Below are 24,714 nucleotides of genomic sequence, written 5' to 3'. Positions count from 1 at the left end.
AGGCTTAGCACCTCTGTCGCACCCACGCACCGCTGTACATGCTGATCCCTTTCTCACCCCTGCAGATCCTTTCTTTATAAGCTGACAATATCCCCTTCCTTATTATAAATTTAGGAATTAGTTTTATTTGGGATCCTGCTATCAAGAGAAAAATCAGCTGGGTCTAAATTGGATTGGTTCTCTAGGGAATGCTGGTTTCACCAGTAAGTTGCATGCTTATTGGCTATAATTGATCAAGCACTATGAGATTATTACAGTAAGAAAAATACTTCTAATTAATAATAATTATAACATTCAGCTTTCTACGTAGAATCTGTAGCTTCTCCACGGTATATGACACAGCTAAGCTCCTCCACACAGAGTATTTGAGGCTAAACTTCTATGAAAAACAACATTCATTTATTCATTTTTCTCATTCTACTGTTGCTTCTCTTATAACTCTCTCTGAGACTGTAATTTTCTAATATAATAATAATCTCAGTGCCCATGTTTTCACTTTTTCATTGCTGTTATGTTTTCCTTGTTTGTCACTAAAGTTATAAAAACTACAAACAACCTAATATTTTCTACAGCAACAAAAAATCCAGCAGACTTGCCAACAGAAGCAAGGGGCTGAAAAACTCTAGAGAACAAACACATCACCGAATCAGTTTATTGTCGTTCTGGACGTGCAGTTTCTACGCTTGTGGTGCACTGAGGGTGTTCAGCCATCTGCAGACAGAACCATAAACACAGAACAGATGCTGTGATGAAGAGCTTCCAACTCTCTATCTGTTTGAATATCATTCTGAGGAGTCACAAGTCCGACTGTGTTCTCTTAACAGGCTGTTTCTGGGATACAGGCTGTTTCTGGGTGGGTGACATTGTGGGTCTGTTTTTGCAAAGTTTACCTCAATTTTTTAAATTTCATTCACAGACAAATATCTTACTCAGCCAAAGGTTTGGGCAGTTGTTTAACATATTCCAAAATGCCAAGTCAGAAGAGTTTAATCAATAAATTGGTTGTTTGGGTTACTCAAGTTACTTAGTTAGAAGTCCTATTAAACATAATCCTACCCTGGAATACCAACTGAGTAATATATTTGCCTCAAAAATTTCTAATTTCTTTAGCTATTAGTTTAATATATTGGAGTGGAAAAACACTTAGGCTTAACCTAATATAAAGATATTGGTAAAATTTTCTTTGTTGGCAATAAAAGAAAGATAGAAATCCATAGATATTCATAATTAAGTAAATCATTCAGATCCAACTTATCACACCTTTTTAAAGCCAAAATGAATAAACATTATGCAACTGAAAAATTAAAATATTATGTAAATCACATGTATCCTTTAAAAAGTGTCTCAATGACTAAATGTCGAACTAACCTTTCTAGTTATTTTCTAGATAAATAATCTCAGTGAGTGTCAAACAATTTCTCATTCTATGGCATGTGGAGCTAAAATGTGACAATACACTCCTACAACTTTTTCAATAATGGCACTATGTAAAACTAAAACAACTGCAATCACAAAAAGGCATTAGATTGATGCAAGCAAATAATCTTAAAACATAAGTTTCCAAGTAAATAGAATGTTATGTGTCCCTGAGATTGCTTGTTGAGGATGCGAATATATATTTACACTGAGAACAAGGAGTAAATGAAATACTACATAGGATGATGATGGGATGAGGAAATTTTGCTCTTGTTCTCCTAGAAACATTTTTTGTCCACACGTAGAGGTAAATAAGCCTATGGCCCTAGTGATTATGCCTTCAGTAAACATTTTAATTTGTCTTTCAATTTGTCTTTCTTCCTTTGATTATGACAGGGAATATGGTAGTGAGCCAACAGGCATTGCAGTCAAATAGAGATAACAGGCTCTCTCTCACAGAAAGTCTTGCTCACTATTCTAGCTTGTAATTGAAAAACATCTGTCACTTTGAAGTTTTTTTTAATAATACCACAAATAGCTTTAAACATTATTGCAATCCTTAACTTGCTTTTATAGTAAATATCAGATTTTATCAAAAGAAAGTATTGTCATAGAATTTAACTATTTTGTAGTAACATTTATGGAGGACCTCCTCTTCATTCATTCATTTATTCAATCAGTCATTGTTTCAATCATTGTAAGCTTATAAAAACACTTAGGTATTTGAGTGGTACTAAATAATATTCAAGATTAAAAAAAGATACAAGAGGCAGGGACTGACTGCACCAATCTTTCAATTTTACTAGTAAGGGGGACTTTCAAAACCATGACAGAGTATATTGGATTAGGTGCCATAATAGAGGACCGATAGAACATTTTGAGGGTTCAGGGAAGAAAGAGATTAAGTTCAGCAGATGAAGCAGTATCTGTGGAAAGATGGGAAAATATTTTTTTTAAAGATTTTATTTATTTATCTTTAGAGGGGAAGGGAAGGAGAGAAGGAGAGAAACATCAGTGTATGGTTGCCTCTCGTGAGTCCCCTGCTGGGAACTGGCCTGCAACCCAGGCATGTGCCCTGACTGGGAATCGAACAGCGATCGTGTGGTTTGCAGGCCCGCGCACAATCCACTGAGCTACACCAGCCGCGGTGAAAATGTTTCTTAATAAAAGTGAATTTGACCTAAATGATGTTTTTCAACAGGAGATACTATGCTATGGTGAGACCATTTCACATATGGAAAACATGTCAGTGAAAATTCAGTGCCCTTCCAGGCCACAGCACAGACTCTGGTATGAGTTAAGGACATGAAGTGGTGTAGAGGTGGGCAAATTTGTGAGTGCAGAAAGAGAACAGATTACAGATAATGATCAATGTTCTAAGATGAACCTTAGGTATTTTTTAATATAAACCACAGGATGCAGTAAAGATATCTGTGGAGTTTGATGACCAGGTATAAGCTTATTGGGAAGAGGTCGACTGCACAAAGACTAGTTCGCAGAGTGCTACAATAATACAAACAACAGCTTAAAAATAAAAGTAAAACGAAAGCCAAAGCCAAACCATCCTTATGAAAGTTTGCATGGGCCTAATTTGTTAGAACTGAAATATTGGTTTGTGGAGAGAAAGGAACAAATAAAAATGAAATATAACTCTCAAATTTCAAAAAATGAAACAAATTTCAAAAAATGAAATTTGAGCCTGGGGGGGCTGGAAAACAATACAGCTACTACAAAACCAGATCAGGACCATAGGAGTAAGACTGAGGAGATGTTGGTGAGTTAGGTTACAGACGTATCCATTGAAAATGCTATGAAAGCTTCCAAATAGAGACATGTTTAAGTTCTTTAGAAATTTAAGTTAGGTGCTCAAGAGAAAAGTCTGAGCCAGAGCTCTAGACTTGAAAGCTCAATTATCAGACTATTTAAAGACTCCAAAATAGTCATTATGACATAAGGAAGAAACTAGGAGGAAGGACATTAGGAAACACACTTAAGAGATTAGGAAAATCAGAAAACCACATAAAAAAAGAGAGGGCTCAAGCAGAATGAGGAAAAGAGCAAGATTACAGTATTGTGGAAAACAAAGAGGAAACTGTGCCTTAGGCAGCTTGGGTTGCCATAGTAAATCCCACAGACTGGGTGGCCTGAACAACAAACACTTCCTTTTTTACTTTTCTGGAGGCTGGAAGTCACACAAGGGAGCCAGCATGGTTGATTTCTGGTCAGGCCTCTCCCCTTGGGTTGCAGACAGCCACCATCTAGTTGTGAGCTCACATAATCTCTTGTCTGCGTAGGCATGGGGGAAGGGGGAGAGGGAGTGAGAGCTGCCCAACATCTCTTCCTGGAAGAGTGCCAGTCCCATAGGAGGCCCTCACTCCTGTGATCTCATCTAACCCTAATTATCTCCCAAAGGTTTACCTCTTAATGCCATTACGTTGGGGCTAGGACTTCACCTGTGAATTTGGGGGTGGGGTGGGCACAACCATTCAGTCCATAATGAAAGGTAAAACTTGGGATCCCAGAGATACCCAAGGAGGGAGACACTATGGTTATTTTGAATAGTTTTAAGGGTATGATGTGGGAACAATTTCTATTGCAGTAAGTTCGGGAGTTTGCTTTAAAGGAATTAAGAAGTTTAGATAGTATTTAAGAAGGCCAAAGAAGAGAGAGGAGTGATATAATAGAGGAGAAATTTAAGCTTGTTTGTAATATTTGAGTAAGGTGCCAACAGAGAAAAAAATAGAAAATATAAGAGAGATCATGTGTTTATGCTGGGCAGCCTGGCCCATTAATAGAGAGTTCCTGTGTTAACATAAAACTGCATTACACTTTCATGCAAAGAGTTTTGAAAACCGAGGTCACACGTCACCATTGTTATCAGCTCATAATATCCATGCTGTGTAGGATGGAGGAGCTGTGTATCAGCTGAAAGTGGAGGCAAGTGTTACTCAGTATGAGATGCGGGTGAGGAAGGACACCCTGTTGGACACGGCTTGGCAACCTGTCCGGGCTTGGCCACAGTTAAAGAAAGATGAGGTCATTTGCATTCCATCTGTTATCCTTACTGTTTAGTGTAAAGTGTTACCTACTCAGAAGGGAAGCAGGCCATGGAAACCTGTTTCTAAAGCTAATTTGATAGTAGAAACGTTGAAAGCTTACACAATGAGGAAAGTAAGAAGAGAGTGCCTGTAATTTGAAAGTTTCAGATCATGAGAACAGAGCCCATAGGCTCCTTAATTAGAATCTTTTGGCTGCAGGTTATAGAGGCTTATTAAACTAGCCTAAACAAAAGGGGGTGGAGTATTTAATAGGAAGAATATCAGGAACAATTTTAGGGATCTCATGGTATCAAGGTTTGGAATGTTTCTGGGCCCCGTCGGGGACCGGATTTCAAAGAATAGTTCCAGGCCTCTATGTTATCTTCTATTTCTCTGTGTGACTCCTCACTTTCTCCCCATAGGTCTGCTGTGTTCATTGTGTGGGCCCTCGCTGTGAGTCCAAGGGCGCCCACCCATCCCAATTATTCTGAGTTTACATGTTATTAAAGGTCTAGCTACCCAAAGAGATTGCTTCAAGTCCTCTGCTCAGGAGGTTCTTCATGACACAGAGAGGAACTGATTGGTTCAGCTGAATTCAGGGGTTGATCTCGGGTCTAGTTTGTAATGGACGAGGGTGGAGTCACTGAGTATAAAACTGTCTGCCAGAAACTCATCACTCCATTCCCCATGGGTAGGATCAGGAAGGCAGTTTGCAGAGAAGAAGGTATGATTTCACATAGGCAGAAACCCCAAATGGGTCTACACCAAGGTAGTCCCATCCTCACCCAACCCCCATCTTTTCTTCCTTGTCATCTAAACAAGTCACTTCTAAATACCAGCATTTTATATTTAGAAACGTTGACCAAAAATCAACTACAAAACCTATCTACAGGTGATTAGCCAAGCAGCCAAATAATTAATCACCTATCTATGCAGGAGAGGCGTGCCTCTTCCAGATTCCAGCAGATAAGCTGATCGAGGGAAAACACCACAGAGCTGACACACCATTCATTATGAAAATATAGAGCATAGAAGCAAACAAATTTAATGACTAGACCTTGTTTTTGCTACTTTTCCAGAGATTCCTAGCTATAAAATACTTCTCAGGTGCCTCAAAATGAAAAAAAAAATGAATAAAGAAGAGGGAAAAAAGGTGTATAATTATGTTTTTAAAGAAAACAAGCCATTATGACAATGACTTTTGAACAAATTAAATTATATCACAAATTACAGGCTAACAATAAAATATTACTTATTAATGTTCATCAATAGAGTAGAAAAATAAAATCATCCAATATTTAATCAAGTTAACTAAAAATGTGTCTGTAATTTGATTTTATTTCAAAGGGGTGTGTGCCTATAATCAAAGGCAACTTAACAATTCTCTCTATGCAGATTACCTTTAAGGTAAATGGGGAGTCAACCGCTAACAAAATTAGGCCAAGTCCCTGGCAATACTGCTAAACATATTGGAAAACAACTGCTTAAAAGAAACAGTAACAGTAAAAAACAGTTTTCTTTCTCTGATTTTCCAGTTATGAAAATATATGCTGTTATCTTGCTCCTAGTAAATATTGTCAAACACTGTGAGAATTAGTGTCATTTTCTGCTTGATCAGACTTTGCACTGTTTATGTTATTTGGCTTCGGTGGATATGGGATGGGGAGTAGAAAAAGTATTAATTAAAAAATGAAGACCTACATGAGCAAGTAGAATAAAAGAAAGATGACAAGGGGGCAAGGGAGCAGAAGGCATGGCTGTGACTCTGTCACAGCCAACTCTATGACCTAGACCATAGATTCTATATCTTCTTGCAAGCAATAATACTTCAGGTGATTTTAGGAAGATTTGCATAATTCAGTCCTTTGTTTAAAAATATATGGAGGGGCTGCTTTTCTACAAATTGTGAGCAATTTTTGTGGAAGATGTATTGCATAGTTCAGGACCTCACAGAACTTCAGGTGGAGTTGAAGACACTAGTAAGAAACTTGACAATGACAGTGAGGCAGGGTGAAGTCTTAAGACAGAGGAAGGCATACAATACAGAGGCTTCTAGCATTGACCTTCTAATCAGAGAGGGTCTCAAAGGTCAATACTAAGTCAAAGAAGAGCTATGACCATGGTTCCATTAGCTGAAAGTTACTCCAAGCAGTGGGTTAATGTGGAAGAAGACACAGAGAATGTTCTAGGCTAAGAGACCATTGTGTGAGGGGATATGGAGGCCAGAGAGGCCACAGCATGTTAGGAAAGTGGAAAAAAAAGTTTTCAGTGGGGCCTACAGTAATTTCTTATTTAAAAGCATTTGTTTAGCTGCGAATATTTTAAGTCAAAAGTTATCCTCGGGCTGATCCTAGTATGAAATCGGTTTTGGCTGATGGTTGGGAGGGCTCCGAGGTCTGACACCACCTTTTAAGTCTGGGAAGAGAGGCACTGATGGCACATTTGCTCAGCAAATGACTTTCAAACAGCCACACATTGAAGCAAGTGCAGGAGAAACAGTGGTGAACAAATTAGACCGGGTCCCTAATTTGTAGAAGTTGAAATATAGCCAAGAGACTAGACAATGAATGAGTAACCACAAGCGTAGCGAGTCCTTTTAAGGATGAGGAGAATCTGACCAGTCTTAGTGTAGGGAGGCTAGAAACATTCCCAAGAATGTTTTAAACTTCCCAAGTCTTATTTCAGCAAAAACGTGTGAAGGAGGAAAGAAGTTAGCTAAGGAAGGGGGCCATACGATAGATAAGTCAAGGAATCAAAGTGTAGAGGTTCTGAGCAGGAAAAAAAACACTGATGGCTGAAGGAAATGAAGCAATTCCAGGATCCCTGGAGGTGAGAAGAAAGGCATGTTTGATGAGACTGAAGGGTCAGGTAAGACCAGATTGCCCTGGGGCTTGTCACAGCGCTTAGGAGCTTGGATGCTGTCTTCTGGACAATGGAAAGCTGGGGTTCACTGTGTTTGTGAAAAGTGTATGTGGGAACCAGCAGCCATCCTCAGTGTGGAAGATGCATGTGAGAGCTCTGGGGCTCCGGAGGGAGGCTGTTGCAGGGTCCAGGTGGGAGATGATAGCGGCCTGGCCTGAGGCTTTGACAGCTGGAATGAAGGGAGTCAGCAGAGAGCAACTCTTAAAAGGCAATAATAAAAGTAAAAGTAAGTTTGCTTTGCAAAGTTCTATTTTAAGGTCTACATAGAGCAAGCAGAGATATTCATTCCCTTCAGGGTTGCTTGGCTCCAACGCTTATAATATTTGAATCATGACCAGATTGAATGTGTTAACGCATGTAAATCACAACTGATCTAAAAGAGGCTGAGTCTGGTCAGACACAAAAAGGGAAGAGCAGTTGCTGAAATAAACAGTGGAAACGATCATAGACCCCTCCGACATGAAGTGGGGTGAAGGGGCTTGTGCCCCTGGGGCTTTTTGAAAATTTAAGTCCAAATGACCAGATGATCCTCAAGACTAAAAGGATGAAGCAAACTACCTTCACTTCATGTCATCAAATGTTTACATATTGAAACTTGCAGTCCTCCACCCTTTCTTCTGATTCCCTGAAAACAGGCAACCAGTACATGCTGTCTTCCCCTACCTATAGGTCTACTTACGTGCAGTTTAGTATCCTGATTTCTGTACATTACTTCCCATTGCAAGTGAGAACTGGAATTCGGGTATAGAACACTCCTATTACGTGAATGTGTTTAATATAAGTCTTACGCTGAATGATGTATCATTTTTACCAGGCAGACAAAATAAGTTCTGTGGCTGAACTTACCTGGGGGGTGAGTGTAGGCAGCCATGATTGCCAGGCTGAGAATGAGATCCTGGTTAGACCCCCCAAAGACCCTTCCTTAGTGACATGTGCTCCTGTGATCTCACATATATGTTTCTACCAGTTTCAGTTTCCGTGTCTCTAACAGTGGAGACGACAATACTTGCATTGTACTTACCACATCTTATCTGGGAATATGCCTTATTCATACAAGCTGATACTCTTCTAAGGCTGTGAATTATACAGTTGGTAGGTTTTAAAAGGGAGTGTCCATGGACTGTGTATTATATCTTTTTTCAGTCTTTCTGATGCAGAAATCCATAGAAACCTCATGTATTATCATGTATTACATACTATTATTTCTTTTATTCTATAATGAGAATCCTAGTTCCCAAGGAAACAAGAGATGGTACATATATATACATGTATATATATACATATATGTATGTGTGTATACATGTATGCATATAGTGTATATATGCACATATATATTGTTCAATGTAGCCATGCAAATGTCTTAGAATAATTACGAATATTACTGTTACCAACTGATTACTGAGAAGAGTTAAAACAAATTGTTTGCCTGAGATTGTCTCATCTCCCCCGTTAAATAGTTTTATTGTATCTACATTATCTGAATATTGTTTTCAATGTGTAGTTATAAATCGTTTTAAATTTCAGGAACATATTTTCTTGAAATGTAGTCTTCAGTATTTATTTCTTCTTTTTTTCTTCAAGGATTCCTAACTTCTGTATATTGTGTCTTTTTTGGCTAGCTTCCATATTTATACTGTCTCTCTAATCCCTTTTGTTCTTTCATTTCTTATACTTTTTTATTGAAACATAATTGCAATAATATGTATAGATGTTAAAGGCAATTTGATCCAATCTATACAATTCTGCAATGCATCTGTGCAACCAACACATGACCAAGCCAGGGGGCATTGTTATCACCCTAAAAAGTTTACCAAAGACCTTTCTCATCTGTTCTTCTCTGCACCTAGAGACAGCCCCAAGTCTGATTCTGTAAGTGTAAAGGATGGCTGGTTATTTTTTCCTAGAAGTCCAGTTTTCCCAGCTCAATTTTAACAGGACTTTCTCTCCCCCATTGAATGACCCAGGTGCTCTGTCGACTCACCACACATGTGTCGCGACAGCTACAGACCCTCTACTCTGTTCTCCTGATACATTTGTCTGTCCTTCTGCCAACACCATAGTGTCTAGATTGCTGAATCTGTATGTTAAGTCTTAAAATCAAGCAGTTTAAGTTTTCTGACCTTGTTTTTTTCCCACTATTGTTTTGGCCATTCTAGGTCTGGAACATTGTTGTCATGATTCAAACCTTCATTGTTACACGTGATATTACCTCTAGGCTTTTAATAGATGCCCTTTATCAGGTTGAGGATTTTCCCTTATGTTCCCAGTTTGTTGCAAAATTTATCATGAACTGGCATTGAATTTTGTCAAAGTCCTTTTCTACATGTTTTTCTACTTTACTCTGCTAACATGGAAAAATGTGTTAAATTAGTATCAAACACTAATCTGACATTGAATTTCCTATATAAATTCTGCTTTGTCCTTCTCTGTATAATCCACATGAGTAGAGTCTACTCTGTTAGTAGTGTAGCTAACAGATTTAATTCCGAGTTAGTGTCTGTATGTTATACCTTTTCCCGTTCTTTGATTTTCAGCTTTTTATTGTGTGTGTCCTTTTGTTTAAGGGGTATCTCTCATAAGTTGCACAAAGTTAGATTTAAATTTAGGTTTTTTTATGTTTAGAGCTTTATTGGCAATGTATTTTTTCTTTTTTTATTGTATCTTCTTTTTTAAGTATATTTTATTGATTATGCTATTACACTTGTCCCATTTCCCCCCTTAATTCCCCTCCACCCTGCACAGCCTCTCCCACCCACATCCCCCCCTTTAGTTTATGTCCATGTGTCACAAGTTCTTTAGCTTCTACATTGCCCATACTATTCTTGCCTTCCCCCTATTTTCACCTACCATCTATGCTACTTATTCTCTGTACCTTTTCTCCCTCTCTCCACCTCCCACTCCCCTGTTGCTATCCCTTGATGTGATCTCTATTTCTGTGGTTCTGTTCCTGTTCTAGTTGTTTCCTTAGTTTGTTTTTGGTTTTAGTGTTGTTGTTAATAATTGTGAGTTTGCTGTCATTTTACCATACATGTTTTTTATTTTCTTTTTCTTACATATAGTCCTTTTAACATTTCATATAATAAGGGCTTGGTAATGATGAAGTCCTTTAACTTGACTTTATCTGAGAAGCACTTTATCTGCCCTTCCATTCTAAATAACTAGAACACAATCTAAAAACTAGATTTAGTTTTTTTTAGTACGTCTGATACTGTTGCCTTTTAATTGGGATGCTGAGTTCATTTACATTTGAGAAAATGCTGACAATCATATTTATACCTATGTCATTCACTATTTTCTACTTGTTTCTGAAGTGATTATTTTCATATGTCCCATTTCTCTTTTCTCTTGCCTTCTTTGGATTAGTCTAGTATTTTAATATTTAATTTTCCTATCCATTATTTTGTTAGTTTGATATTCTTTGATTATTCATTTTATGGTTACCCTAGAGACTATGATAAGCACCCCCTAGCTTTTTATTATCTGAAATAAGTTACTGTAGTAGTGTTATCACTTTCAAACAAGGCAAGTATCATGAAACACTTTAACTGCATTTAATGTCAACTTTTGTGCTTTAATGTAGCGAATTTTAATTTTGCATATATTTTACATTACTATCATTGTTTTGCACAATCAATACTTATTTTATATATTTCCATATGTTTTTCCTTCTGTTGCATTCCAGTTAAGGACTGCAGAGATTTGAATGTGTGTCATAGTTTTACAAAGCTCACTGTGCTGCACCCGGTGCATCCTGTCCCAGGGCACAGCGATCCAGAGGTCCTGAGTGGGAACTTGGGTCTCAACTCTAACTGTAGTCTCTCATTCTTCAAAATGTTATGAACTCCTATTCTGATTCTTCAATGCTATGAGACTTCTAAAACCTTCTCTCAGTTTCTAGCAGCTTTCTGCTTAGCTTTTTATTCTTCCCTTTGCACGGCATAAAGTTTGCAAAATTTTCTAGAGGAAACACATGAAGTGTTGGTCTCACTTTTCTTGGGCTTCTTTTTCTCCAGGATCTTGGATCCTCAATTTCTGGCCCCCTAGGAAGACTTGAACTCAAGTTTCTGTGTCTATAGTCCTGTGAATTGATCGCGATTGTCTTGCTTCTTTACCCTTTACCTAAGACCCTCTGTCTGAATTCTCTGTATGGTCTCTTGTACCCAAATCATCAGCTATCCCAAGGGAAAGCATAGCTTGGAGATTATCTCCTTCTCCAAAGTCCTCTCATTTCTGATTTATTGATCCCTTGGATTCTGGTGTCCATGACAGGTTCCCAATATCTTTAAGGAATTTAAAAAAATATGTTCTTTCTTTTTTCTAGTTGTTCTCAGAGGGAGAGTTTGGTTTACCCCAAAGCATCATATCTTAGCTGGAACAGAAGTGCTCTTACACCAGTTGTATTTATACCAATTTTAATATCTCCCATGCCTCTGTCTCCATAGGCTGTGATATGACTAAGATTTCCTCTGAGGGTATGATGACTATTCTGCTACTGTGAGATAAATTGTATGATAATTGCCTATTCAGTTCTGTATCAAGTTTGATGGGTAGCGATGTGATTATAAACTAAACTTTAGTAGAAACATATATCTAGTATTGATGTTAGTGTTTTATTCAACGATATCAGAAGTCTCACAACATTTTATTGTATTTTTTCCATTAGCATTTAGTCCCCTTATACAGCACCCTGTCTGCAATCACCACACCATTGTCCATGTCCAGTCCTTTTTCTTTTTTGCTCAATTCCTCCACTCCCAACACCCCGTAAGCTATCATCTTGCTGTCTATGCGTATGTCTTGATTTTCCTTGTTAATTCAATTTATTCATTAGATTCTAAGGATGGGACATTCACACAATGGAATATCACTCAGGTGTAAAAAAAAAACAAAAGAAAATTTTACCCTTTGTGACAGTATGGATGGACCTGGAGAACAGCGTGCGAGGTGAAATAAGCCTGTCAGAGAAAGGCAAATATCACAACATTCTAGAATTAAGTGATCTAACTTATTTTTTTAAGATTTTATTTATTTATCTTTAGAGAAGGGGAAGGAGAGAGGAAAGAAGTATCAATGTACGGTTGCCTCTTGTGTGTACCCTACTGGGGAACTGGCCTGCAACCCAGGCATGTGCCCTGACTGGGAATTAAACCATGAGCCTCTGGTTCGCAGGCCTGTGCTCAATCCACTGAGCTACACCAGCCAGGGCTGATCTAACTTATTTTTGTTATCATTACAACTTCAACTTTAAACTTCTTTCCCCAAGTAATCATTTCTCTTTTTAAAACATTCAGAGGTGAAGATTTTAGCTTTGGACAGGTATTTTCATCATTTTTTCTGTCTATGGTAAATCAGAGTAAAATAATAAAAACGCTTGCATCAGTAGTATGGTATTTAAAGTCTATCTGGAAACATAGCAGGGTAGTTTTTCTTGAATGAAATTTGTCTTCTTTCTAATTTTGAGGTTCTACTTTCTCACTAGTAAAGATGTCTGTATGTGAGCACAAACATTTTTAAATACATGTACAATAAAATAATTTGTTAATAGCATAAAGGCTAAATTTTCTCTACTACAGAATTCTGAAATAACAAAGACTGCAGTAGCGGATTAGATAAAACATATTATTGTGAATTTCCCGATTCTGTGATTTCTACTTGATTTTTTAGTAGCTCCCCACATTTTAATATACATTTTTAGAATTTTTACTTAAATCTCCTTTTTAAGCAGGAGAAAATATAGCACAGCTGCCATATCATATCTTAGTTCGCGGGGTGAAACTAAAAGAAAAGGGAATTTCACTCCTGAATTATGTCTTATAATAAATTTCTTTTTGTAATAACAGTCACTGTTTAGTTTTCATATAAAAACATGACAAATATTTACTGTGCACAGTTTTTAAAATATAGGAAAGCACAAAACAGCTAATAAAAATTACGTGCAATTCTACCAATACACAGAGAAGAACACCATTGACATTGTTATGTATATCCTAGCTTTTACACACACAAACTCACACACGCATATTACTTTTACTAATTATTTAAGTTTAAGTTTTGATGACGTTTTTATGACATTCTGCATTGAATATTAGAATTAACTTTTAAGAATTAATAACAAAAATAATAAGGGCTTTTGATGTCCTTGTAGTTACCAAGGTGATAAAGAAACTGGGAGTACTTCAGGCTTATTTTCATATTAACTATGCTTCTCCAATCTGTTTTGATTTATTCAACCATTCATTCAATATTTACTATTAATAAGTGGCCATATATCTCTGTAAGTCCAGGGAAGTCTCAGTTTATGCCTTTTGTCATGACAGAATTTTTAAGAGCACTTCCTTTACTTATAAGGTAATCAGTGCCCATGAGAACTATGTAGTTTCCTTTTATTTCCCAAACTTGAGACAGGTAGAGGGGGACAAGGTGGCAGACACAGTAGTGGAACTAGCATGGATCCTGCCCTCTGGAACCTATAGACTACTTACGGTAGGAGACAGGAATTAACGTCAATATAACCAGAATTGAGAAGAATCACAGGAGAGATGCAAAGATGTAATATAACATTGAAATGTGAGAACTTAATAAACATCCTTGAATTCTGAAGGAAATAGGTACAAAACTGTGAAAAGTAAGAATTCTTTGGGTTCAGGAAACATCATGCACCAAGAAGAGAGGTAGGGGAAAATACTGTTATCATTTTACAACCACCAGTGTGGCGAAAATTAAGAAATCTGGCGAGACTCTTGGTTCTCGGTAGAATAAAATGCAGATTCGTGGAACAGCTCCTAAGAAGAATGCGTGGAAAAGCAGCATGACAGACAAAAGCAGTCTTTTTGTAGTATCAGGAAGCTCCTGGAGCAGGGAAGATTAGGGAGACGCACACTTCAGACACGGAGGCAGAAGACCTGCAGAAGACCCTGGGGCACCTGCCAGTTCCCCGCCTGGGCTAGACACTCAGTGTCCATGCAGGCTCGGCCCAAGCAGAGCATCGATGGAAGGACTAGAGAAGGCAGAGAGATGCTGCGTCCATGTGAAGCTGGAGTGATAAAACAAAAAGCATGACAGGTTTTAACACATGCACAGCTTTTCTCTGAAAATATTTGCCCATGTCTGCACTTGGGTGAGTCACAAAGGTTAAAGGATAAGCCAAGCAGCTCTGGCGTACAGAGTCAATTTGCATAGCGTTTCAATGCTGGGGAGACAGACCTGCTGGTGGACAGAATTGTAACACACGTTCGGCAACCACACCAGGCTGCACTGGCAAGCTGGCTAGTCCACGGCACTCTAACAAGTGGTCAAGGTCCCTGAGCAAGACATCTGTCTCATTCTAAAGTCGTGTGTGGCAGGAAGCTAAGAATCTAAACGGGAAATCCTTAGAAAGTAGGATGACAGGTCCCCCAGTCTCTTAACGCCGAGGAGATAAGGCCCCACCTGATACTGTGACAGAGCAGCCAGGCGCTCTGTTACAAGTCCCAACAGACAGGTGTGCTAAGGAAAATAAGTCAGACAGGAAAAGGTAAGACCCATATGACTCATATGCGGGATATAAAACTGAAAGCAACAAAGATAAACAAACAAAACCTCATAGACAACAGTATGGTGGTTAGCAGAGGGAAGGGGGTTGTAGGGTATAAAAGGTAAAGGGGATCAAGTATGTGGTGATGGAAGATGGTTGGACCTTGTGTGATGAGCACACAATGCAATATACAGATCAATTATCATAGACATGTACACTTGAAACTGACATAATCTTATTGACCACTGTCACATCAAAAATTTTAATAGAAAGAAAGAAAGTGTCCTGTCAAAATTGGACTCATTCCTATCCGAGTTGCAAAATAACTGACTTGACTGAGTTGCTGATTGGGTTAAGTAGATCTGTCTCCCTCTACTTAGCAGATAAAGCAGTGAAGCAACGCTCATTGTGATAACACCATTCGGAGCCCCTGCACAATCATAGTTTAAATGCACATATATACAATGTATCATCTGATATAAAGTATCAGTTTAGGCATGCAAGAGTTAGGACCATGTAACCAAAACTCCAGTGGAAACAACTAGATCTCAGACAATAGAGCAGACCCACAGGTGGTATGCTGATCACTATCAGAGAACACTCAAAAACCAAATCCTTATTCTGGGCGTTGATAAATACAGGAGGGAAGGCTTCCATTTGGCTTTCATCTTCTGTTTGAATCTTATCTCAATTCAAATAGCTGATGAGGGAAGGTTTTTTACTAAAGAAATCTAGTTAGTGAATACAGAAGGGGTAATATAATTGTTATATCCCCATTTTGTACTTTTGTAATAAAATAATTGATCCACGTAATGATTGTCAATGACTGTTATCATCAGCTGAGAGGCTGATGGGGAGTTTTACAATGCATGCATCAGGCTGGCCACACCTGAGCCCCACTGATCTGTTTTAGTGCGATTAATAGACAATCCGATTTAAGTGCTTCCCAGTCTTGTATCGTGGGAAATTAATACCTCTTTGTGTAAACCTTTCTCCCCATGCAATCGATCTGGAATCTGACCAAGCCTGCCGGTCTGATTTTCAATTTATAGAAAATATAGGTGACAGAAACACACACCATAGGCACTTAGTCAGTAAAATCTATAAATTGAGAAATGATGATCCTTCAACAAATAAATAGCAAGCAAACATGAAGGAGGAAATACCTATAGACTTAAAAAGATTCTAGAGACTCAACAAAAACAATATGCAGATCTTATGTGGATGCTGATTTAAAAATCAAAACTAAAATAAAAATACAGGAGTCAATCAGGGAAATTTAAATACTGACTGGATATTTGATTGTATTAAGAAATTACTATGAGTGTAATTATTAGTAATGATAAGTAATAATGCCATTATTTTTCCTTTTATTATAAAAAATGTGTATCATGAACATATACACTGAACTGTTTATGGACAAAATGACATATGTTTTAATTTATTCTAAAATAAATAATTGGAGCATATAAGTGAAATGAGATGCATATATACATTGGTTAATATTGAAGCTAGATAAGACAGACATGGAATTTTAGTTTAACACTTTTCCTTTGTTTATATATTTAAAAAATTTTTTAAAATAAAAGGTCAATTTTAAAGATGTCCAAAAAACAGAACTGGAAAGAATAATATGAATTCTACCATATGAGTATAAGCTGTGAAAGCACTTTGCAAAGCCATTTGGCAATATTTAAGAAAAATAAACGTACATGCACAACAATTTACCAATTCTAAATGTAGGTCCATACCACAGCAACTCTCCCATATGCGTGCAAGGAGACTTGACCAAGAATGGTTATTGCTTAAAATAGAAAAATGTAAGAGATAACCTAAATGACTATCAGTATCAGAATTATTTTTTGTAGTGTGATAATTACTTAATTTAGTTTAAGTGAATAAACTAAGGCTATATCTATGAATTTCTACTGTGCAAAAATAGCAAATCACTGGATAGAAATACAGTGTGATGCTATGTATACAAAGTCTAATAATATCTGAACACTACCATATATTACTTATTAACACACATGAAAATGTATGTGGTAAAAGTATTAAATATGCCAAGACATAATACATACTCAAGTATCAATTGAAAAGGAGAAAGTAAGTATTAAGAATAATATACAGAGCCCTGGCTGGGGTAGCTCAGTGGCTTGAGCATGAGCTGTGAATCAAAGGGTCACTGGTTCAATTCCCAGTCCGGGCACATGCCTAGGTTGCAAGCCAGGTCCCCAATGGGGGTCATGTGAGAGGCAACCACACATTGATGTTTCTCTCTCTCTCTTTGTTCTTCCCTTCCCTGCTCTCTAAAAATAAATAAATAAAAAATATTTTTTAAAGAATAATATACAGAGAACTTCAAATATATTTTCAATGTTTTCAAAAGAAAAGTGACTTTAATAAGGCAAAATGTTAATATTGACAATCTGTGATGTTAATTAATTTTATTTTACTAAATCATAATCAGTAGTCTCTTATTGGCTTGGAAATCTTTATAATTAAGAATTTTACAAATGGAGCGATCTTTTACACCTCTATGGAGAAACCACACTGTGTGGTGTGTCAACAAAGAGCATGAATGGAGTGTGTAAGATGTGTGTGCGTGTGAGTGGGAAGAACAGAAGGCATTACCAGTCTGAGAGAACCTGTACACACGGTCAGAACTCTGTTCTCCTCTCTGACGAATGAATGCTGAGAAACATTTAAATTCTGATAACAGAGAAAATACACTTGGCTTCTGAAAGCAATCAGAATTACAAATTATTCCATTTATCTGTAAAAACTATAAAACCGTAGTCTGCTAAAATGGTTTTGAGTGGTTGCTGTCATTCTTTATGATGGCTTTGGACAGCTGCCACGTTATTCCATGGGGAGCTGACCATCTGGAGCTGTGTAGACCGTTCTGTCTGTGCTAAAAGTTAGCCTCACCTCCACACCCATCACAGACACGCAACTTCAGACACAGACAGCTACCCTAACTGTGTACCTGGCCTGTACATGCTCCTGACACATCCATTCAGCATCACCAATGATGCCCGCAAAAAAAAAAAGTCCATAGAGCAAACAGAATTCAGTTTGTTTTCTACTAGATGTTAAATAAGGAAAGTAGCTAATGGCCATGAGTAAAGTTTGAGATGTTATGAATGAGCCTCATCTAAATACACTCTGAGATTTAATACCTCAGGGCCTTTTGTCTCTGCTTTTGCCTCCATTCTTCAGAGGAAAGGCATCAATAGTGATGGCTTAGGCTGGGATAGAATTTTACTATTTGGAAGTTTTACATGTCCTAGTTCAACGATCCTTCTTCATGGAGGATAAAACTGTGTCTGGAAGGGGAAATGCACAGCTGGGGAGTGCCTGGTCTCCTGAGTCCCGTCCAGAGATCTTGCTGTCCTGCTATGATGGGTAGAACTTGTTTGTCATACATCAATTCACGTAAAGAATAATTCCTAGCATAGATGCTGATGTAAAGGTAACCTGCGGAAAAGAAAAAAATGCATTAAAACAGAGTACACCCAAAGTGTGTGCCTAAAAAAAAGATTATTTAGACAGTGGGATTAGAGGGGAAAGGTATGCACAGTCCATGAGTTTATAACCAGCTGTGACTATTAAATAAAGAGCAAGCAAGCAAGAAAGAACAAACTTTGTGCTTTCAGGAGAAATTGAAAAGAAATCTTTCTGACTAAACTTCTGAGGTTTCTTTAAATCTACATTTTCTGCCAAAAGATTCAAGCACAAATTTGGGACTTATATTTGATGAGTCCCCATATGTTCCGTTTTCCCTCCAAGCTTTTACTCTGGCTTATGGAATCTGTGGTTGGTTAAATATGTGGTTTTACAGATGCTAAAAATACCCTGAAGCCAAACTCTCCCGGTTTTTATGCAGTTGGCCACTCCGCCATCGGATCTTGCGAAGCCTGACCTGCAACCTTTAACCAACCACCTCTTTTATAAAAGCACCGTCTGCAAGCACAGTCCATTTACATTTCACTTCCACACAAAGTGAGAAGTCAGAGACCAGAGAAATGGCATGGTGAAGAAAATGCTGTAGTTTTCCAACCATTTCAATCCTGAGTTAAGGTGGCTTTGGCGTTAGAGTTACTCCAAATTGCTTCGAGTTTACTCTGTGAAGTCCTGAGGCCAATAGGCCTGAAACTCCCTAGGGAACCACAGAACTCTTAACTCACTGCGGGGGCCATTCCAGGTCAGCAGCAGAGGCCACAGGGCTCCCTGCAGCACTCCCCCTGCCCAAACCGTTCCTGCATGGTTTGTGCTACCCTCCATCCCAGCACTCAGGACCAGCTACATCATTTGCACAGACCAGTGCAAAATGAAAACATGGGGCCCCCATTCGAACTGCAGAGGGAAAGGCATTAAAAGTACTAAAATATGAAGCCTTTCCCTTTCTTCTGTGGTCTCCCTCTCGACCTACCAGGGTGTTTTCTACTTGTCATGTAAAAGTCCTGCTCCCTTGTGGGGGCCACTGACGGGATAAGTGCAGACCCTGCTGGGAGCCACACCCTCCACGATGCAACCTGTACACCCACAGTTCTCCCACTGCCAGGATCCCCTCCAACCAATCACTGAGCAGGTGCCCCTGGAGAAATTGGACCAGGGACCTCCCCTTCCCTTCCTGTGAGCCTCTTGCTTTAGCCTGCAGTACTCCCAAGGGAACTCCTGCAGTACTCAGAGGCAACTCTTAAGGGAATTCCAACAACAGCTCAAGGACCTGCAAGATACTAGCAGTATCTGGCCTTGAGGACAGGAAAGAGGGTTGCCTTGTGGTATGGTCAGCCAAAGGTACCATGGCCTGCCAGTCAAGGAGGGAGAGGGCCTTGGCCATTCGCTGACTCCAGATTCTACGTGCACCTGACCCCAATCTTCCCCTGCTGGTGCTCAGGGACCCTGCCAGCAGGGAAGGGGGCAATAATCCCAGGGCAGGAATGGGTAGTGGGAGACCAGTCTGTTCAAGTCCCAGGGGCAAGAGAGCAAGAAACAAAATCTGTTTGGGGAACTCAGGGGTGCAGGACTGTGCCTGAGCTGAGATGCCAAGTCCCAAGTGCGTGCTCCATTTTCCCTTCCAACATCACTAACAAAACCCAGACTGGAGATACACTTATTCGGAATTTCAAAGGGGTCACTATGGAGCACTAAACCTCAAGACCAGGGCTCCTCCGATGAGGGACCAGGTGTCTTCATTAGTCATAGGGCCATGAAGCCAGCCTTGCCAGGACCCCGGTTCCACAAGCCATTAGACCAGGCCACATGCACACATCATCTACAGGTAAAATCCGAGGGCCCAAGGGGACACAGGCAGTGTAGCCAGGCAAAGCCAGATGCCTCGGGTGTACTTTCTGCCTCTTTCATGAAAAATGAAGTTGTTTTCCTATTATATTATGGGTTAAATGCTTTTTCTCGCTGATAATTTTCTTTATATATTCAAACATCACAGTTGTATTACTGGTCCTCCACTTGTTATTGTTTTCATTGTTTTTATGAGATTTCTTTGTAAATTCACAAGGGCATATTAAAGGTCAGAAGAATACTATTTTCACAAGTTCAATGGCAAACAATACCTCTGTCTAATAAATGGATAAATTTATTAAATGAATAAATTTAAGGATTTATTTAAAATCCTTAAATAAATGGATTACCGCACAGGTAAAGAAGTTACAGCAAGGTATCTCACGTTCTGTTCTCCAGATGGGGATTTCAAATTGTTCTGGGTGATCACACACTTGCAAATGGTTTATTGAATGGCCTGAACTGGAAATACACGTATTGATCCATTTATTGTTTTCTCTCTTAACTTCAGCTGTACTGTGGAAAATAGTTTCCCCACCTTCTACATTCAGATTAGTTTCCCTCTTTTAAGGTATTAACAAGCTATTCCAGTGTATTCTTGTGTTAGATTTCAAACTGACATCTCTCCTTGCCAGCATGTTCGGCCATAGTCTGAACACCTTGGAACGGGACGGGGCAGGTTCCCACCATATCTCTGCCCCCACCCTTCTGCGCATTCCCTCTTCCTTCTTCCCTCCTCTCTCTCTTTGAGGAGAAAAAGAGGTTGGAGAGAGAGCAAAGGTCTTTGACTTGCCCAGAGCCGTTGTGGCCCTCTTCTGATTCGCACTGGACCATTATCACCAAGAACGTGGGGTAGGTGGTCCAGTGCTGGTTCACAGAGAACATCTGTGGGTTTACGGGGAGCCCTAGAGGGCATTTTGTCATTGCAGAGTTCCCTGATATGGGGGGGGTTCTCCCCAATTCAGCCAACCTCATCCGTATCACCACAGTGCCTGCTGGTGGTTTGTTTACCTGGAGCATGGTGTTTCCCAAATCCTTTTCTGTGACTGGCAGCCCTCATCTATGGAGTGATGAGAAGATTGCTTTACCCCACCACTTTCTGAAGTTCTTCCTAACTCATGGGAAACCCTCTTCTTTTCACGCCTACAAATGATGGGAAGGGGGACTGTCTGGGACTGCCCTGCATCCCTGTCCTGTGCAATCGGTGCTCCTCTCACCTGCCAGGTCACCCTCCATGCTCTGTAGGAGACGTCCAACCAAGGAAGGAGATGATGACCTCCCCTTTTGACAGGTGGTGCCCCAGCCTCTTGTCACTCTCCTCCTCTCCACCATTAGGCACCTTGTGAAGGCCGGGAGTCAAATGGGACTTTATATACAGTGACAGAAATGCTTTTATGATACCATAATCTGAAGGCAAATTAGCAGTTGCAATGTAGGATATAAATCGATGAGCCACCACTGGGAAGAAAGGGAGGTGTCAGGAGGCGGGGAAAGAGCTCCTCCTGCAGGGCAGACACAAACACAACAGAATAGCCTCTGCCGCTTGGGAAGACCTATCCCCACAAGGGGAAGAAGGGAATGCACTCCACTGATGGGGCTTTCAGAAATGGGCCTGGCCATAGGGCAAAGTCGTGTATAAGGAAGCTGCGGACGAGGAGGTAGAGATGACAGATGACGCGGAGGAAGGCTCTCGGGCCGGGCCAGGCCCAGCACCGCCTGAGTGGTGTAATCGCCTTATCTAGACACGTATATAACCCACTCACTCACTGAGTGTCTTTTTCTTTTCCATCTTCAGGAAGAGGCAGCCAGAATTCTCGCCCACCAGCCAGTGTCCGTCGGCACATGTGCAGCTTTGAAAACCCCCACACTGCAGTGAATGTGTAAGAGAAGCTGCATGGAAAAGAGAGTGGTTTGCCCTTGCTTTCTCTCTCCTGGGTTTTTCCACTTTCTAACATGGAAACAGATGTGGTGCATGCCATTCCGAAGGAGGAACCATTTACGTGCCATGGTTTGCACGACTGCCTTAATTTGATTGTCCATCGTTCTTAAAAGGACACTGTCAAGTCGTTAGTCTTCTCGCTTTTTTTATGTTTCCACGCAAGATGCAACACCTTTTCCAATCCTGGAGATTCGCTTTTGTTTGTGACTCCCACTCACAAGCTCGAAAGTGAATGTTCCCCCTTCACAAAGTTGTCAGCTTCTCCTTGGCAAACAGAGCTTTTTTGCTTCATTTTCTTTTTCTGCCTTTTTGCTGTTGCACTAATGTTTGAAATGGCCTTGTCTGCATTGACGTAAAAGCCCTGCTTGAACTAATGGAAGAGGTCCACGATGCCTGTGTCAGGGGCTGGGCACCCACAGGAGCCTCTACCGGGCGTCTGCCACGCCCTGGGGAGCACAAAACAAAACTTTTGTGAGCCCTACAGAAAGTGAGTTTTACAAAAAGCCAAGTAGTTGTTTCCCCAGAATTCTGAGTGTTTTTATCAGATCTTCCCTATCTGATAAAAAGGGTGCATGTCTGGTGCAATTTTTTGACCTTTAGACCTTGACAGTGTCTCTTTAAGTTAACAAAACGTAGACCATATTCAATTCATTGTGCACGGAGTCTGGGGTCATTCTCAGCTGTTCCTTTACAGCCCTTCAAACTCCTGGGAGAGTCAAAGGTACACATTCCTGCAGCACGAGGGAGCCCCTTGATGAGCTGTCTGAGGCTCGAACTGCTCCACAGAGGAGAAAGGCCCAATTTGTTCAAATGGTTGCTACCAGGCCTGGCCTTGGAGGCTGGTGAATGGGGCCCCCTTGTCTCGTCTTTTCTCTCAGTGGAGTGCATTGGGAAGTCTGTATTCTGCTAGTCCCTTCATAAGCCCAAATAGAAAGAGTGTGGTCTCGACCAAATTATACTGACTGTTAGAAGGGAAAATATGGTAGCCATGTCAGTACGTTTCAAGTGATGGTTTGGAGGCTCCTGCATTTGTAGTTCAAAGCCACTCAAGTCTGCTTGGATGCATTCTCTGAAATTCTCCCAAGTCAAAAGCATTGAGTGTTTCCTGTATCAGGGGTTGAGTCTGGCCAAGGACACAGCAAGGAGGTTCTGATTATGACAACTGCTGGCTGCCTGTCAAAAGGGATTGATGGGAAGAGTAGATGTGCTTGTCCTGTCATGACAGCAGGGCCAGAGAGAGGACAGTCCCCTAACATTTCATGACATAAAGGTGAGTGCCTCAAAGCAAAGGCTGAAAGTGAGTACACCCTTGGTAGGTGACGAATGAGAATGCAGCAGTCGGCAAAGCTAACAGATTGGTTGCTAAGAACTTTCAAATCAGGATCTATTCAAGCCTTCTTTCTGGAGACTTATATGGCGTAAGGAAGATACTGATGGCTTTGAAGCTGTGAGCCACAGACTAAGGCTGGCTATTTTTAGCCTCAGTTTTTCCTGCAAAGAAAATTTTTCTGAAAAAGAAAAATAAGCTCTCTCTGTGACCTTTAGTTCCTGCAGCTTTTGTAAACAAGGGAGGCAAAGGGACTAGGGATGGAAATAAAGCTGCCTACCAGACCATTACGGTCTGCCCAGAGCCGCCCCGCCTCTAAGGAATAACCTCGGCAGAGCAGTGAAACTGCCCTGTACTCCCAGGGCACCCTGTGCTGCTCCAGGTAGAGCTGAGGAGCATCAGAGGGCTTGCTATTTCAATGACAGGTTTGGTAGCGTGGACCACAGACGCAAGCGTCATGCTCGACCTGACCTGCCTTCATCTAGGCTCGTCCATACTTCCTGGTGCACTAGGAGTCCCCTCGGTGTGCCACCGGCAAAACAGCACTCCTGTGCCCATCTGATGTCTTCCATAAGCTCTGGCCTGAGAGTTTCTGTCATCAGCCAGTGGTCTTGATCATGTTGACCCAGGGGGTGTTTAAAATGAGCTTGGAAATAGTTCAGTAGCCATCAACATTCTGCTCTTGGTTCAAAGTTAATTTGTCAGTTTTCTTAAGATGGTAGGCCCTATGCCCAAAGTTTATGGGGCCCCCCTACTTTGTTGACTTTGATGAGGTAATGTCATTTCTGGTTGTCTTTTTCTTTATTAATTTGTTGAAGACAGTACAGGCTTAATAAAGGCAAACTGTTTTCTTTTGTGTTGTCTTTCATCCTGTATCACAAAGCTTTAGGATATTGAGTGTGATTAATCTAAAAATTCTTAAAGGGGGACTGTACATTTAGACTGTAATATGATAAATTTCAGCAGGCCAAGGAATTCTCTGGCCACGATGAGGTTAGAATCAAAGACGAGAAGGATAAAATTCACAATGCTCTTTAAGGTTTAATATCTGGGGAAACTTCAAGTTCCCACGTAGTCAAAAAACACTTGTCTTCAATAACACTTTCAGAGATTCTCTGCCTTACAACTACTGGAGAGTCAAAAGGTGAGAAATTTTAATTACCTTCTGATGGGCTCCCAGTGAATACACACTGAGTCTGCAGGTTTTTCTGGAAAGCCTTCAACCCGTGAGCTGGAATCCACGGGAACTGTT

The 24,714-nt window shown here is 40.0% G+C and overlaps 1 protein-coding gene across 1 annotated transcript in view; it reads left to right on the top strand.

Annotated features, from left to right (window-relative positions):
• The window catches only part of LOC118978978 (metabotropic glutamate receptor 1), a 52,370-nt gene that overhangs the window by 21,568 nt on the left and 6,088 nt on the right, over positions 1–24,714 (top strand). The gene's annotated exons all lie outside the window — the stretch shown is intronic.

Source organism: Sturnira hondurensis, unplaced genomic scaffold, assembly GCF_014824575.4.
Source record: "Sturnira hondurensis isolate 20B ecotype Veracruz unplaced genomic scaffold, ASM1482457v3 Scaffold0022201, whole genome shotgun sequence".
Taxonomy (NCBI): Eukaryota; Metazoa; Chordata; class Mammalia; order Chiroptera; family Phyllostomidae; genus Sturnira; species Sturnira hondurensis.
Note: the sequence above shows the minus strand (reverse complement) of the source record. Positions and strands in the feature narration are given on the sequence as shown.